The 12,817-nt window shown below is 34.2% G+C and overlaps 1 long non-coding RNA gene across 1 annotated transcript; it reads right to left on the minus strand.

Annotated features, from left to right (window-relative positions):
* Positions 1-5,703: 5,703 nt before the first annotated feature.
* Positions 5,704-7,018, minus strand: LOC135145202 (uncharacterized). Its single transcript, XR_010283364.1, has 4 exons — positions 6,355-7,018; positions 5,964-6,292; positions 5,830-5,894; positions 5,704-5,780 (listed from the first exon to the last, which is right to left on the minus strand). It is a non-coding gene; the product is annotated as an uncharacterized LOC135145202 (long non-coding RNA).
* Positions 7,019-12,817: the final 5,799 nt, after the last annotated feature.

Here is a 12,817-nt window from a genome sequence, read left to right on the forward strand (position 1 = left end):
TTAGGTTCCATTTCAAAAGGTTTTTTTCTTTAAGAGATAAAAAAAAGATTTATATTATTTATTACAAGAGCTCTGATATAATAGGCAGCTAGAAATAGAATTCAAATTTTTAAAATAAAGTTTTTGACCACAACCTTATAGTTCATTAACTAAATGAAAAATAAAAATAACAAAATATATATGTACCAAAGAATAATTTTTTAAATTGAATAAAAATTGTTAAAAAATAAATGTTAAGGCATTGCGGGTACCTATCAAAAATTTCAAATTCGAAGCGCTATAAGCAAAGGAGGGAATACTGGAAAAAAAGTTATCCAGTCCGGATGAGCGGAATAATATATATAAAAGTGCAGCAGTTGCCTGAAAACAGGTGGTATAGATGAGGTTTCCTAAACATTCTTTTTGTAAAACGAAAAAATACCTTTATTTTACCATCGTAAACGGTTTTAAAAAGTTAAAATTAGATTAAAAAATATTTTGAAATCATTTTTATGATAAACGAAAATTTTTTTTACTTAAAAAAAAAAATTAAGCTAGGCAATTCTTTTTTGTATTACCTAAGTTGACTATAAAAACTTTTTAAGTGGGTATATCCTGCAAAGGGGTTTTTTAATGATGAAAATAAGAATTTTTATAAATTCATATTACAAAAGTTTATAGATAATTTCAGAGGAAAGTAATAGTTTATGAGTAGATTGAACTTGCCAAATGTATGCCCTGCACGTGAATTTACTAAGAGTCGGCCGAAAAGTAAAACTAATTTAAAACGTTTCAGCTGATGAATACCGTCTAAACTTTTGTTAGTTTTTTAGATCTATTTTTAAATTATCTATTCCAATAAACATTTTATCTAATAATTAGCTCGAGATTATTGGTCAGTATAGATAAGTAACTTATTTTTATTATGAGGTTTTTTGTGGCGTAAAACTAACTCTATGGTTAGTTCGCGATATATAAATTTGTTTTTCCATTACTGCTTCAGAATAAAAATTGTAATAAACTAGGTTTATCGATAGTTTTTAATTCTAATTCTAATTTTTCTTTGAATAAATGTCGACTAGGTCGCTGTAAGTATTAACATTTTATTAAGAATATATAGCATTAACAAAACACAATTACCTACAGAGGTCTATATATGACTATAATACAGAGACATCAATAACCAACTCTTTTAAAATCATAATCAAACATTTTGCTGAATAAAATTTAACCGACTCTGATATTAAATTCAAGGTACTTACCGGCTATAACATGTTTAAACATGGAGCCAGAGTAAACATTTAATTAATACAACCTAAGTCAACTTAATATATATAAATAAAAATTATTTTGGTATTTTGAAAAGGCATATATTTAGCCTGTGTTATAACGCGGTGTTCATCTCTACGATATAAAAAAAGGGGGATAATTGAAGCGCAGATGTTATATCATTCCCTGAAGCGGTTTAGTAAAACACTTTGTAGTTATTATTACCTCCTCACCAAAATGGAAGCATTATATTGACTATTTTGTAATGATAAATTAAAAATTAAATTTTGTCTTTTATCTTTTTAAACTCCTTTCATATGAAATATACATTAGGCCTGTTCTACTGCACGGTTTTGCATGTTAACAGGCTCCGGATTCTTCAAAGCAACCTTCTCAGAATGATTACAAGCACAATTTGGTTAATGTGAAACTCTCAGTTACCTCGTTAATGTTAAATTTATCTCTTTAGTCACAAACGGCCATAAACCTACCTCTCTGCGTATAAAATATAAACGATTGTAACATTACTTGAGTATATTTTTAAAAATGCCAGTACTGCTACGGCTTCAAACTGGCTTTTATTATTGTATATATACGGGGAAAAAGGAAGAAAGGATAATAAACTTTTATAATTTAAGAGTTGTGTGGTTAAAAAAAAGCTCTATATTCTGAGACTACCCTTCTTAACCTTTCCTGTGAAACTAATGATAGTTTACATAGTTTATATTAGGGCAGAGGCAACGAATGTAGTATGTTGAATGATAAATTACTAAATAAAATTTTTTTAGTTTCTTGTTTTAAAGTAATAAAAATATCCAAATAACTATACTCTTGTCAGAGGTATCATTTTTTAGTCTTCTTATCAGCGTAGAACTTACGATGTTTAATTCCGGTTTTATTTGTTTTATTAGCAAAGCGTCACAATAATAAATAATAAATTTTATGTGAAAATTTCTATATTGTTTGAAAACCTTTGATTATCACTGATATTCCAATAATCCTAGATATATTTCCAAGAACTAAACGCTAGAATTTTATCTGCTTGGCACTCCTTGAACTTTTTTTGTGTGCCGTGAACAATTATATAATCTGTGTGCATATTTTTAGTGTACGCGGTAGCTCCTGAAAAACTTCTTTAAACATTGTCCTACACTTAAGTGATTTTGGTTTCGAATTAAGCCCGTTATAAAATAACGTAGCTTTTTCCTTTAAAGAAACTAATAATTTATCTTTAGCTGTAATCAATAACCTCGTGGCGGGCCAACTAACCTTTTCCTTGCTAATATTTTTTATGAGCCCGAGGTGTTATTATAGTGGACGCATGAAAAAGAGTGTTTGCGCCTCTATTAGTTTTTGTAACCCTTTTTTCTAGTTGCTTACTGAACTTCTAGATAGAGGGATACACTTGTGTCAGTTTCTTTCATTGGAAGCCCATTTTTATTTTCTCACATCACTTTTTTCTGGGCGCTCAATCTGATCGTTAAAGGCAACACCGAATTTACGAGCACTTAAAAGTGTGATAGCGTACACAATTAGCTCTAAGCTTTTATATGATTAATGAATTGTGCGGATGCTCGGTAATGTCGAGCGCAGACTGCTTAATCACAAACAATTTATATTATATTAGACTATATTTAGTTTCGGCGGTCATCTCACAATAAACTTTCTACAGATGTGTTAATGGTATTGGCCAAGTATCACTCCTTGTATACATTTAGAGTTTTTTTATCGTGGTCCATTAAATGTAGTTTCCTATGGTAAATTGGGTGATTAACCTTTATGAGATATAGACTTGTATATACACATGAATAACATTTTTTAAGTTTAATATGAAGAAAAGTAGTCCCGTGTAAAAAGGTAACTTCTAATTATTCAGACGGTAGGAATTTCAGTCTATAGAAAGTTTAATAAAATACGCTTCGGTTGGAGAAGGCGTTTAACGATAAGCCTTGCATTATTTATTAATATTTTCAACGTGAAGCCGGCACTTTTGTTGGTAGGAATATCATTAAATTGTATAATAAATAAACCGGTACTAAAAATATTTATATTACTGCGGTTGAACCCCGTGAATTCCATCTATCGTTAAAAGGTTTTGTTTTATTAAAAGTGAGATGTGTAACGTTTTAGAAATCCTTAAATTAGGTCTTTTCAAAACCAAATGAAAAAATGAGTGCTCGTCAGAGTAATTTCGCTTTCCTTTGACGAGTATGTATAGATTTTCAATGAAGTGCCTTTTAATTTTCTATAACAACCTGTTAAGGGTGCAATTGTTAATGGGTATTTCGTCCAGTGATATTGACGGCCTTTAGGTATATTGTTTAAGCATGCTAAAGTCTTTTTAAGTATTGGGACTTTAAGTTCGTAGTTCTGTAATTTGTTTAATTTATAACTATATAACAAGAAAGTAATATAAAATCAATTTTAAAACTAATTTTGATTGGTGATATTGAGTTTTTCATTGACTTTTAGAATTCGATTTTTTAAGTAAATGCAAAGAAGTTTTTACAATAACTTCAGCCCTCAAGCTTTATCCTATTATTTTTTTTTGCGTTTTCTCTCTAATCTTTTTTTTTGTATTCTTCTATTAGTATTATGTCTTTATTTTTTCATTTTGTTCTCAATTATTTCATAAAATTTATTATTACTATAACGCATTATAAAGTTTAAAAAGTTAATTTTCTAACGGTGCACCCTATTCTTAATTTGTACTCCAAACGTTGATTTTTTTTAGTTTCCATGATTTATTAGGGAAACCATGCTAAGTATGAGTAATTTACCCTGAAGGCATTATTTAATCTTTCTAAAATGATTTGATGTGAAACCTAGTCGCTAAAGAGCACTGTCTTTATTTTTGTGTACTTTACAAGAAGAACGCTTTATCGCAAGCTAGAATTTGTCACTGCTTCTGATAGAGAGCTCAAAGTACTCATAGTTACAATTTGATCGAACGATGAAAAAAGCCATTTTTTGATAACTTCCGTTTAAATTTTAAAATATTTTTTTAATTATTAACCAAAATATCAAGTTTGTGCTTGCACTTATAAATTCTATGTTTCTCTATTATTAATGGTTGCGAAGGTGTTTTAAGAGTATAATGAGAAACTTTGTCACTATAGAGGCTTTGAGTGATACGACGTTATTACCTTAAGCATCTAATTACCACCTACCCTTTGCGCTCGGTGGAAAGCTCCTCGATTGATAATACATTCTCTACGGCTAAGTGCGTCTTGTGTCTCTTTATATGTCCTTGGTTTTGATCCTTATATCTTCTAAATTTCTTTTGTGGTTTTGTTAGCTATTTTTTTCTCTTTTTCATACATTATTATGTTTATAAGGACTTGTACCTATTTGGTATGCTTTACACTTATTATTATTAACTTTTTTAACATTTGAGACTTTAAAGCCCCTTATTGTCCTCATAAACCTCTTACGGCCTTTTAAGTCGTATCATTGGGCAGTTCATCCTTAAAACCGATAGCAATTTACTCCGCTTAAGAATTTTGTATGACAAAGGATAATTATTATTTTGGATTCTGAAAAAGCAGTAGCCACCAAAAAGAGTCACTACTGCTAGTTGAGCTAATGATAAACCAGTTAAATGCAGTGATTTTCTGCCATTATGCGAACATTATATAGGATGTAAAATAGGAGGTAACATCAGTGTAAGTGATGCATTGGTTTTAGAAGGCGTAGAGAGACAAACATTTCCACTCTGACACGGGCAACAGAGTAGCTAATAGAGAAAAAAGCACATCTATGGGCCACACGGAAAAACCTTAACATGAATCAACGATTATAAGACGAATACTCTGAAGTTGGAAAGCTTACAGACATAAAAAATTGTGGGAATGGAAATTATTAAGGACATAAAGTGAGGGTGCGGAGGACGACAAGATTCTTAAGGGTTTTGCTTATCACTGCTAACTATACCTCAATTTAGCTTATAGTATGTATACAAAAAATGCAAACATAGATAAGGCGACAGAACACTATAAAGGCGAGTTTGTTCGAAAATTAGAGTCTAGTAGAACGAAAAAAAAAAAGAGTTAAATAGATTTTTTGTAGTTAAACAAGTCAATGAAGAGCAAAGTAGGCAGGGTGTATTGGTAGCATAATATGCTGAAAAATTTAGAGCAAAAAAAAAAAACTTATAGAAATATACACTGACGCGAGTTTTGCCTTGAATAAGATTGGAAAAAGGGACAGTTTTAATTATATCATAAATTAATTTCCCTACATTAAACTCTGTAATTTAGAATATCTTAAACCGCTTAATTTTGCCTCTTTAATCCTGGGTTTAAACAGCCCTAACGCTCTCTTACATAACGTGCGCTAGGTGTGAAGCAACTCTGACAGCCTCAAGAAAATAAAGATAAAATGGTAGCCGCTTCATTTACTTAATAGGTTTATAGATATATTAATAACATAGAAACTTGTTTATAAATAATCTTTGGTCTTTCCTGTCCTGCCTACCGGTTCGAACCATTTTTTAGAAACTAGTTATTGAAAGGCAACTAAATTTTGGTCCTCTAAAATAATTATAAATTTTTAAAATATTAGGATATAATAAATTCATACTCCCCCCCGGATCCTTATTTTAACTATGGGGACTTGAAACTACTTAATAGTATTAAAAGGCTTTCCTGTAAGAAATTAGGTAAATTCGTCAGCGACTATTAATTTAGTGGGACAAGACATTAAGGTATTAAAACCTTTCTGAAGAATATTTTTAGAATAATGAATGCGTAAGGCTACAGGGCTTGACAACCTTTCTCTATGTTGCCCAACAGCGACATATCAGCAGGTAGATTATCCAAGTATACCTATTAAAGTGATACTCAATTAAAACTTTAACTAACACTTTAAAACCGAGATTAGCATTCGCATATGCATTTGCAACTGCGCCAGTTCATATTGATGAGCTAAAATTAAGTCGGGCAGTCTTTTAAATATACAGAGCAGGTGGACTCAGGGTAATAGGCTCCATGCACTTGTAGGAACCTCTAAAACAAATCTTAGCTGTTTCCCATTCTTTCTAACCCTGAATGCCCAAGTTGTATACTTAAAAGTATAAATGTCAACAATATCCCAAATATTATTTACGGCTCAAGGATGGCAAGTTCTTCCTTCACAGCTGGCTCCATGTCTGATCTAAGAGCGCCTCTTTCGGGTTTTTAAAAATGGTAACTTCGTTTCATTTGGTGTGCTTTAAACAAATCATGAATAACTTCGCCGTCCTCAAATTTTATTTCATCACGGTTTCTTTTCACTTTAATAACGGTAGTATTAAAACAAATTATTTCACCAGCTATATCAAATCCTATTTGTACTCTTTGAATTCAAGCGAAACGTAGCTCTTATTACTTTTGACAGAAAGGTCTTTACTTGTATATATTAATATATTACTATTACTTCCGAAATTTTGAACAGGAGTATAAAACGTATCAGCATTACTTTCAGCTTCTGTTCTAGTGTTAGAATTGTTGTTCAATTGTTCCTATAGTTCTTGCGGATTTTGATCGGAGATCTTAGGTGGTAAATTTAAAAATTTCTTTTAAACATACGTAAAACTTCGAGAATTAAATAACTTCTCCAAGAGTCAACGCAATTATTTGCATACGGGCCGAATATAAATCTTTAGATGCGTTATTAGAAAGTTTGGCTGTCCTTATATCATGTTAAAAAAAGCGTGTCCCAAATTTCCAGTTACTTTAGTTTGGCTTAATGTTGTACGTAAATCCCCAAGCGTCCAAGATGGTTCATCAGAGTAGCATTCTAATCGTTTCGTGAGTTCCATTCCCACCAACGCGTCTTTTCGCTCTCCAACTCTTGCGAAATTAACCTCGCCTTCGTAACTTATAATAATACACCTTCAGGCTACAACCCCTCCTGAAGAGGATAAACACAAGCGGACTAAAAAAGTAAAGTAAACCACCTTATTAATTAATGTCAAAGGGTATAGAGGATTAAATTTCTTGACATAAGACAAGTTGAGTTTAACTGTGTCTTCTTAAGGTCACTCACACTCGTTGGCACTTCATTAATAACTGTGATTAATTTTATTAATATTATTTGAAATTAGGTATATATAGGCCTCATCAAGGTCACGACCAGCTTTCTTGATTTGGTCCTCAGTAGGGGTATGAACAACTGTCCCGCCCTCAGTAAATTATATTGTATTTTTTATATCCTTCATTGTTCACTAAGGTATGATTTATATCACGTTGTGGTAGACTTAACTTAAAAAAGTTCCTTCGAATAATCTTACTCACATTGATAATACTGGCTATTTACTCAACAACAAGGACTGCGATCGCAACCGACTTAGGCAGCTGTTAGCAATCTTGAGGACGAATTCCTCGACTATGCTCGAAACAGTGAAAGGTTTAGAATTTGTTTGCAATGACTTCTAAACTTCAAATGCTTAATTCCATCTGGTTGCTGCTTTGGAGCGCGGAGGGCGTCCAGAAGAAAAAACACCTTCTGCAGGAGTTAATGCAACGAAAGAATAGATATCAGTGTCTTCAGCAAAACAGCTCTTTCCTTAAGTGTCATTTAACATCTACAACTTAGCGACGTATCGTCAGGCTCGGTTGTACACTGGTGCTGGCGTAGGATTTTTATCAAACGAAACATCCAACATCCTTTAATAGCGTTAGCAGCAGCTCTGCAAGGAATCGAGGCAGTTGGTGCTACCCTCACCTGGCTAGACAGGGGTCCATGGCTGTGATTTTCGATATATAAACCGCACAGCCAACTAGTCACATTGTCCGATCTTGACGCTCTTACAGTGCGGAACTTTCCGGTCATTCTATGCGGGACTATTAACTGTAAACATCCTGTGTGGCACAGCCGGGTTGCAAATCGGAACGGCTACACCCTTGAGTCTTACCCTGAGGAACGCGGGTTGGGAGTTCTAGGACCACAGTTGCTGAGACACATGGCGAGGAAGACGGGCACAATGGGCATGAAATCGCCGTGTTAAAAAATATATGCCTTAAATGGCTATTGAGGCGCTGAATGAATTGTCATTGGATCATTTGCCTGGATCTGCTCGAATTGGGCGATGCAAAGGGAGCAGTAGAGACAGCCCCCCGCTCTTACACGAAGGTAAAACAAATATTTGGAATTGCTCGAAACTCTCACCAAACTAAACATTGCTTTTATCGAATTTGAGCGCGCGGTGACAGGAGCTCACAGCAAAGCAACGATGACCCGTGAAGTTGTGTACCGCCTTAAACGCCTTTCTGAGGGGCTAAAGGCATTAATATGCGAGCGATGGAGACTCACCAAAGAAGTCACGGCCTTTTAATGCGCAGCAGAGAAACTAGTTATAAACCGCCTCCACCGGCATATCAGGAAAAGCTGATGGCATATAAACTGCCTATGGAGTGACAAATTAAACGAAGTATTGGAAGCTGGTGACATAAGTCGCGCCTGGATTTGTCAAGGGAGTTAAAAATCGTGTCCATTCAACTCGAACGCCACTTCGCAACGGTGATACCGTAGCCGAAAGCGATCAGGACAAAGCGAAACTTTTTGCTGATCATCTAGCTGCCCAGTGTTCGCCGTCTACCCCCTCATCCTTTGACACCGCTCCCCTTGTGCCTAATTTTTAACTCGTCCGATACAAGTGATTTTCTGGAGGCCTTACCAAGGATGAGATCAGTCATTCCTCAAATTACTGTCGAAGCGAAAGGCGCCCTGCCCTTACGGCATCAAAAAGACCCAGAGGCTGATCAGAATCATCTATGCAGCCTCGTCAACTCGGTGTTGACCTTCGGCTAATTCCGGGCGAGGAAAAACGGCAGTAGTCGTGATGTTACCTAAGGCATCGCAACTGGCATCAGAGCCTCACAACCATCGATTTATCAGCCTTTCGTCAGCAGTGGATAGCTGAAGCATTGATACCTAATCGTTTGACGGCGGTTAAGGACGCTCGTGAAATTTTACCAGAGTTTCAGTTTAAATTTCGCATTGGGCACTCAATGACCCAAACAAATTCTTCGCCTTACTGCAGGGACGACCAGAACCTTTAATTTTAAAAAAGTCACCGGAGCGGTCTTTCTCGATGTTGAGAAGGTTTTTGACCGAGTATGGCACGGCGACCTAGTAAGCAACCCAAGTTCTTTGTCGATTCCGCGCGGACGAGAAGTTCTCAAGTTGTACCTAAACGGCAGGGTCTCCAACATGCGAGTAGGCACTGCGTTGACGCCGCCACGCTATCTTACCGCGGGGGCCCTGCAAGGCTCTCTTCTATCTCCGCTGCTATTCGAGCTCTAAACGAGCGACAATTCTCTTCCAGTTCACCACCACACGCGGATCTTCATAACACCGGATGATACGATGATTTTTCTTCGTTAAAGTTACCCGTTTTACTATGTCAGCGCTTACAATATTTATCTCGACGCGCCTGCCAGCTGATGTCGTCAATGGGGCCTCTCCATTAACACAGCAAAGCGCAAGGCGCTTTTTATAACGAAGAAACGCCATGCGCTGCCGACTTCTTTCATTTTTAACGGCATTAAAAATGCCGTGGTGTGCCCAGGGAAAACACCTGGAGGTCGTTATAGTAATCGTTGTCGTGGCGTCCATACGTAAATTACGTGGTGGCGAAGGTCAAGGTAGCGGCCCAGGTGCTATACTATCTGCAGCAAAAGTAAAGTTACGTTTAAGGTTTTATGCGCTGTGCATTCGGCCGATTATAACATATGCTTATTCTTTTTGAGCCTAGGACTTATCGGTAATAACGTCTTCTCTTCAAGTGCGACGAAACAAACTACCGCGCCGTGGTTTGTTGGCAAATGATGCACTGCACCAAGGACTACTGATTGAGTTGCTGACCACTCTATAAAAATGACGCCGTCGTTCCCTACAAACAGATAGCTGGACACCCTAATCCCCTATTAACGAAAGAACACACTTATGAGTTGTGGAACGGTGCCACAATACCGCCGTTTACGAGATGCACTCCTAGCATGAACGGTTGAAAGCTAAGTTGGGGGATTAAACTGAACGTCAAGGACAAATATTAAGATAATAATTTTACTTGAACTCGTGGACAACTAAAAACCTGTTTAAGAGCTCGTGTATTCGAAGTTGTTAACTCGACGAGCACCAGGAAACGCTTAAATAAATAAAGTTAAAATTAAAGTCAAAGAGAGAGCTCCTCTACTGGGTGAGGAGCTCATAATCGGGGAGACTTGGCTGGCAGTAATGGTAGCTGGTGTCTTCAGGTTGCCTCGGGTCTTGTGCCCAAGGCTGCCTCTCTCGCTGGTGGTTCTTAGCGGTTTTCCACCACAATAGGCCGAATGACTGGAGCCCGGGCCCGATATTTTCCGCTTTTTCAGTCCTTCGGGAGAGTAATTATAGCTTATAAAAAGCGTATACTGCTGTGCACTCGTGCTCCAACACCCGCAGAAGAGAGAAATTCAGATTAAGCAGTTTAAGGTCTTAGTAAGAAGCCCGGCCGTAGTATACCAGCGCTAAAAAGCAAATCAGAGACTGCCTTTAAAAGAATACATTGCCAACTGGCTCCACCAGTTTCAGTAAAACGCCTACCTGATTCTGTTAATTAATTTTAATCCTTGAAAGCACACTATACTATTTTTATTTAGCCATAACCCGCTTTGAAAAAATCGATGGAACTCTTTTAAACTATTATAGTTGTTATTAGTCCTCAATTTAGTTATACGATAAAAAAAGCTATTTCCGTTCATGACCCAATTTATAATCCCTTCTTGCTGGTTTGGTGTGTTGACTTGTCTTAAATACTGTGAGTATCCGATCAACACCGCAACAGACTTTCTTAATAAAGTAAGACTGCACTATTTTTTTATTTAAAAATTTTTTTGTAAGTTTTGCTGATTAAAGCTAACACCGTTACCAGATTGGCAGTTATTACTAAAATTTTTAAGCAAAAAAAGCGTTTTTATTAATTCCAAGGGGTTGCTGGTTAGGTAGTTCCACCTTTTTTTATTATTCTTTCTTTTTAAGTAATTTATTGTTATTTAAGTGTAAGTTTTTTCAACTCCATCCCAGAATGGTTTTGCGAAAACATAATTGAATTCCTTCTTTGCCATCACATTGATTTACCTTTACCTCTTTCTTTGGAGTTCGTTCACGACGCTCTTTCTAATAGTAATTTTTTGCTTCTTTTCTTTTATATATTTTATCTTTTTCTCTTATAAAAATTAATTGCGTTTTAGTTAAATATACTCTCTCAAGTCTCTCTCGTTTAAGTTTTTTACTCCATGAACTTTACGTTTGTCCTTATTGCGCGGATTGTATATATGGGGGTCTCTCTTAACTTTTTATCAAAATAATTTAGGCGAATTAATTCTGTTTGCTTTCTTTTTATATGTAAGTAATGGAAAATTCATCCATTTATAAATATTTTTTTAGAAGAGGTGAAGATAGAAGATGATCCTTTTGCTAATACGATCTCAGCTTTTTTACGTTCGTTGAATTTAATTCAGGATTTTTCATTTTTAAAGTATAAAGAAAATATCGGCGCTTGTCATGTTGGTTGTCTTCTATAGAACGAATCTTTTTTTACTTTTTTATTTCATTGTAAATTTTTTTAATTAAGATTCTAAAAGTGAGGAGATCATTGTTACTGAAGCTGGAACAACAGAAACAGACCAAAGCCAACTTATAAAATTGGAAAAATTTCAAGAGCTCTTTTGTAACAAAGGTACATTTGAAGATCCGAATTTTTCTGTTGAAGAAAAGATCAGCCGATTAGGTCATTATTTTCCTTAAATGATTTTTTAAGCAAATTTGTAAAATTTTTTAGTTAGATGAGGGAAATATGAAAGATCATGAAATACTCGTTACCTTCTCTACTGATACAATCGAGATCAGTAATTCTCGTTTAACTTTTTTTATTAAAAAATGAATTAAAAAAATTTTTTTTATCGGCCAGATGAAGGAATATTTTGCAAACTTTTTTCTTCCTTTACACGACTGAAACATTTTGAGAATGAAAAAGTTGTGGAGCTTGCTAATTTAATAAACGAGCTCCCTACTATTCAGGCGATTTTTATAATTTTTTATTTTTTATTTTTTGGTTTCAACTCAAAATTTAAAATTTTTATTATTTTAAAATTTTCTAGAATTTTAAATTTGTTTAATTTACTACGAAAAATTAAGGAATTTATAAATCTGCAAATTTTTTGAAAAAATTTGATTTTTTAATATTAGAAATGATAACGTTTAAGTTATTTATAATATTTTCAGAATTCATTATATTTAAATTTCTTCTTTTAGGTTTTTTTTAGCGATTTACTATAGTTTTTGTTATTTTAATTTTTAATAAATTAACAATAATTAAAGTTCTATTTCTTTTGTAAATTAATTTAATTTAAAAATATTTGTTACTACGTTAAAAACTTTATGAATTTATAAATTTAAAACTTTTATAAAATATTAAAGAATAATTTAAATATTTAAATAAATTTTTGCAAGATTTGAATTTTTGATCGTTACTACTATTTAATAACAATATTTGTAGTTCCTTAATAATAATCAAATCTTTTAAAATAATTATTTAAAAAATCTTAAA

The sequence above is a fragment of the Zophobas morio genome, unplaced genomic scaffold, assembly GCF_036711695.1.
Source record: "Zophobas morio isolate AGI-343-1 ecotype UQ-CSIRO unplaced genomic scaffold, CSIRO_AGI_Zmor_V1 ptg000131l, whole genome shotgun sequence".
Classification (NCBI taxonomy): Eukaryota; Metazoa; Arthropoda; class Insecta; order Coleoptera; family Tenebrionidae; genus Zophobas; species Zophobas morio.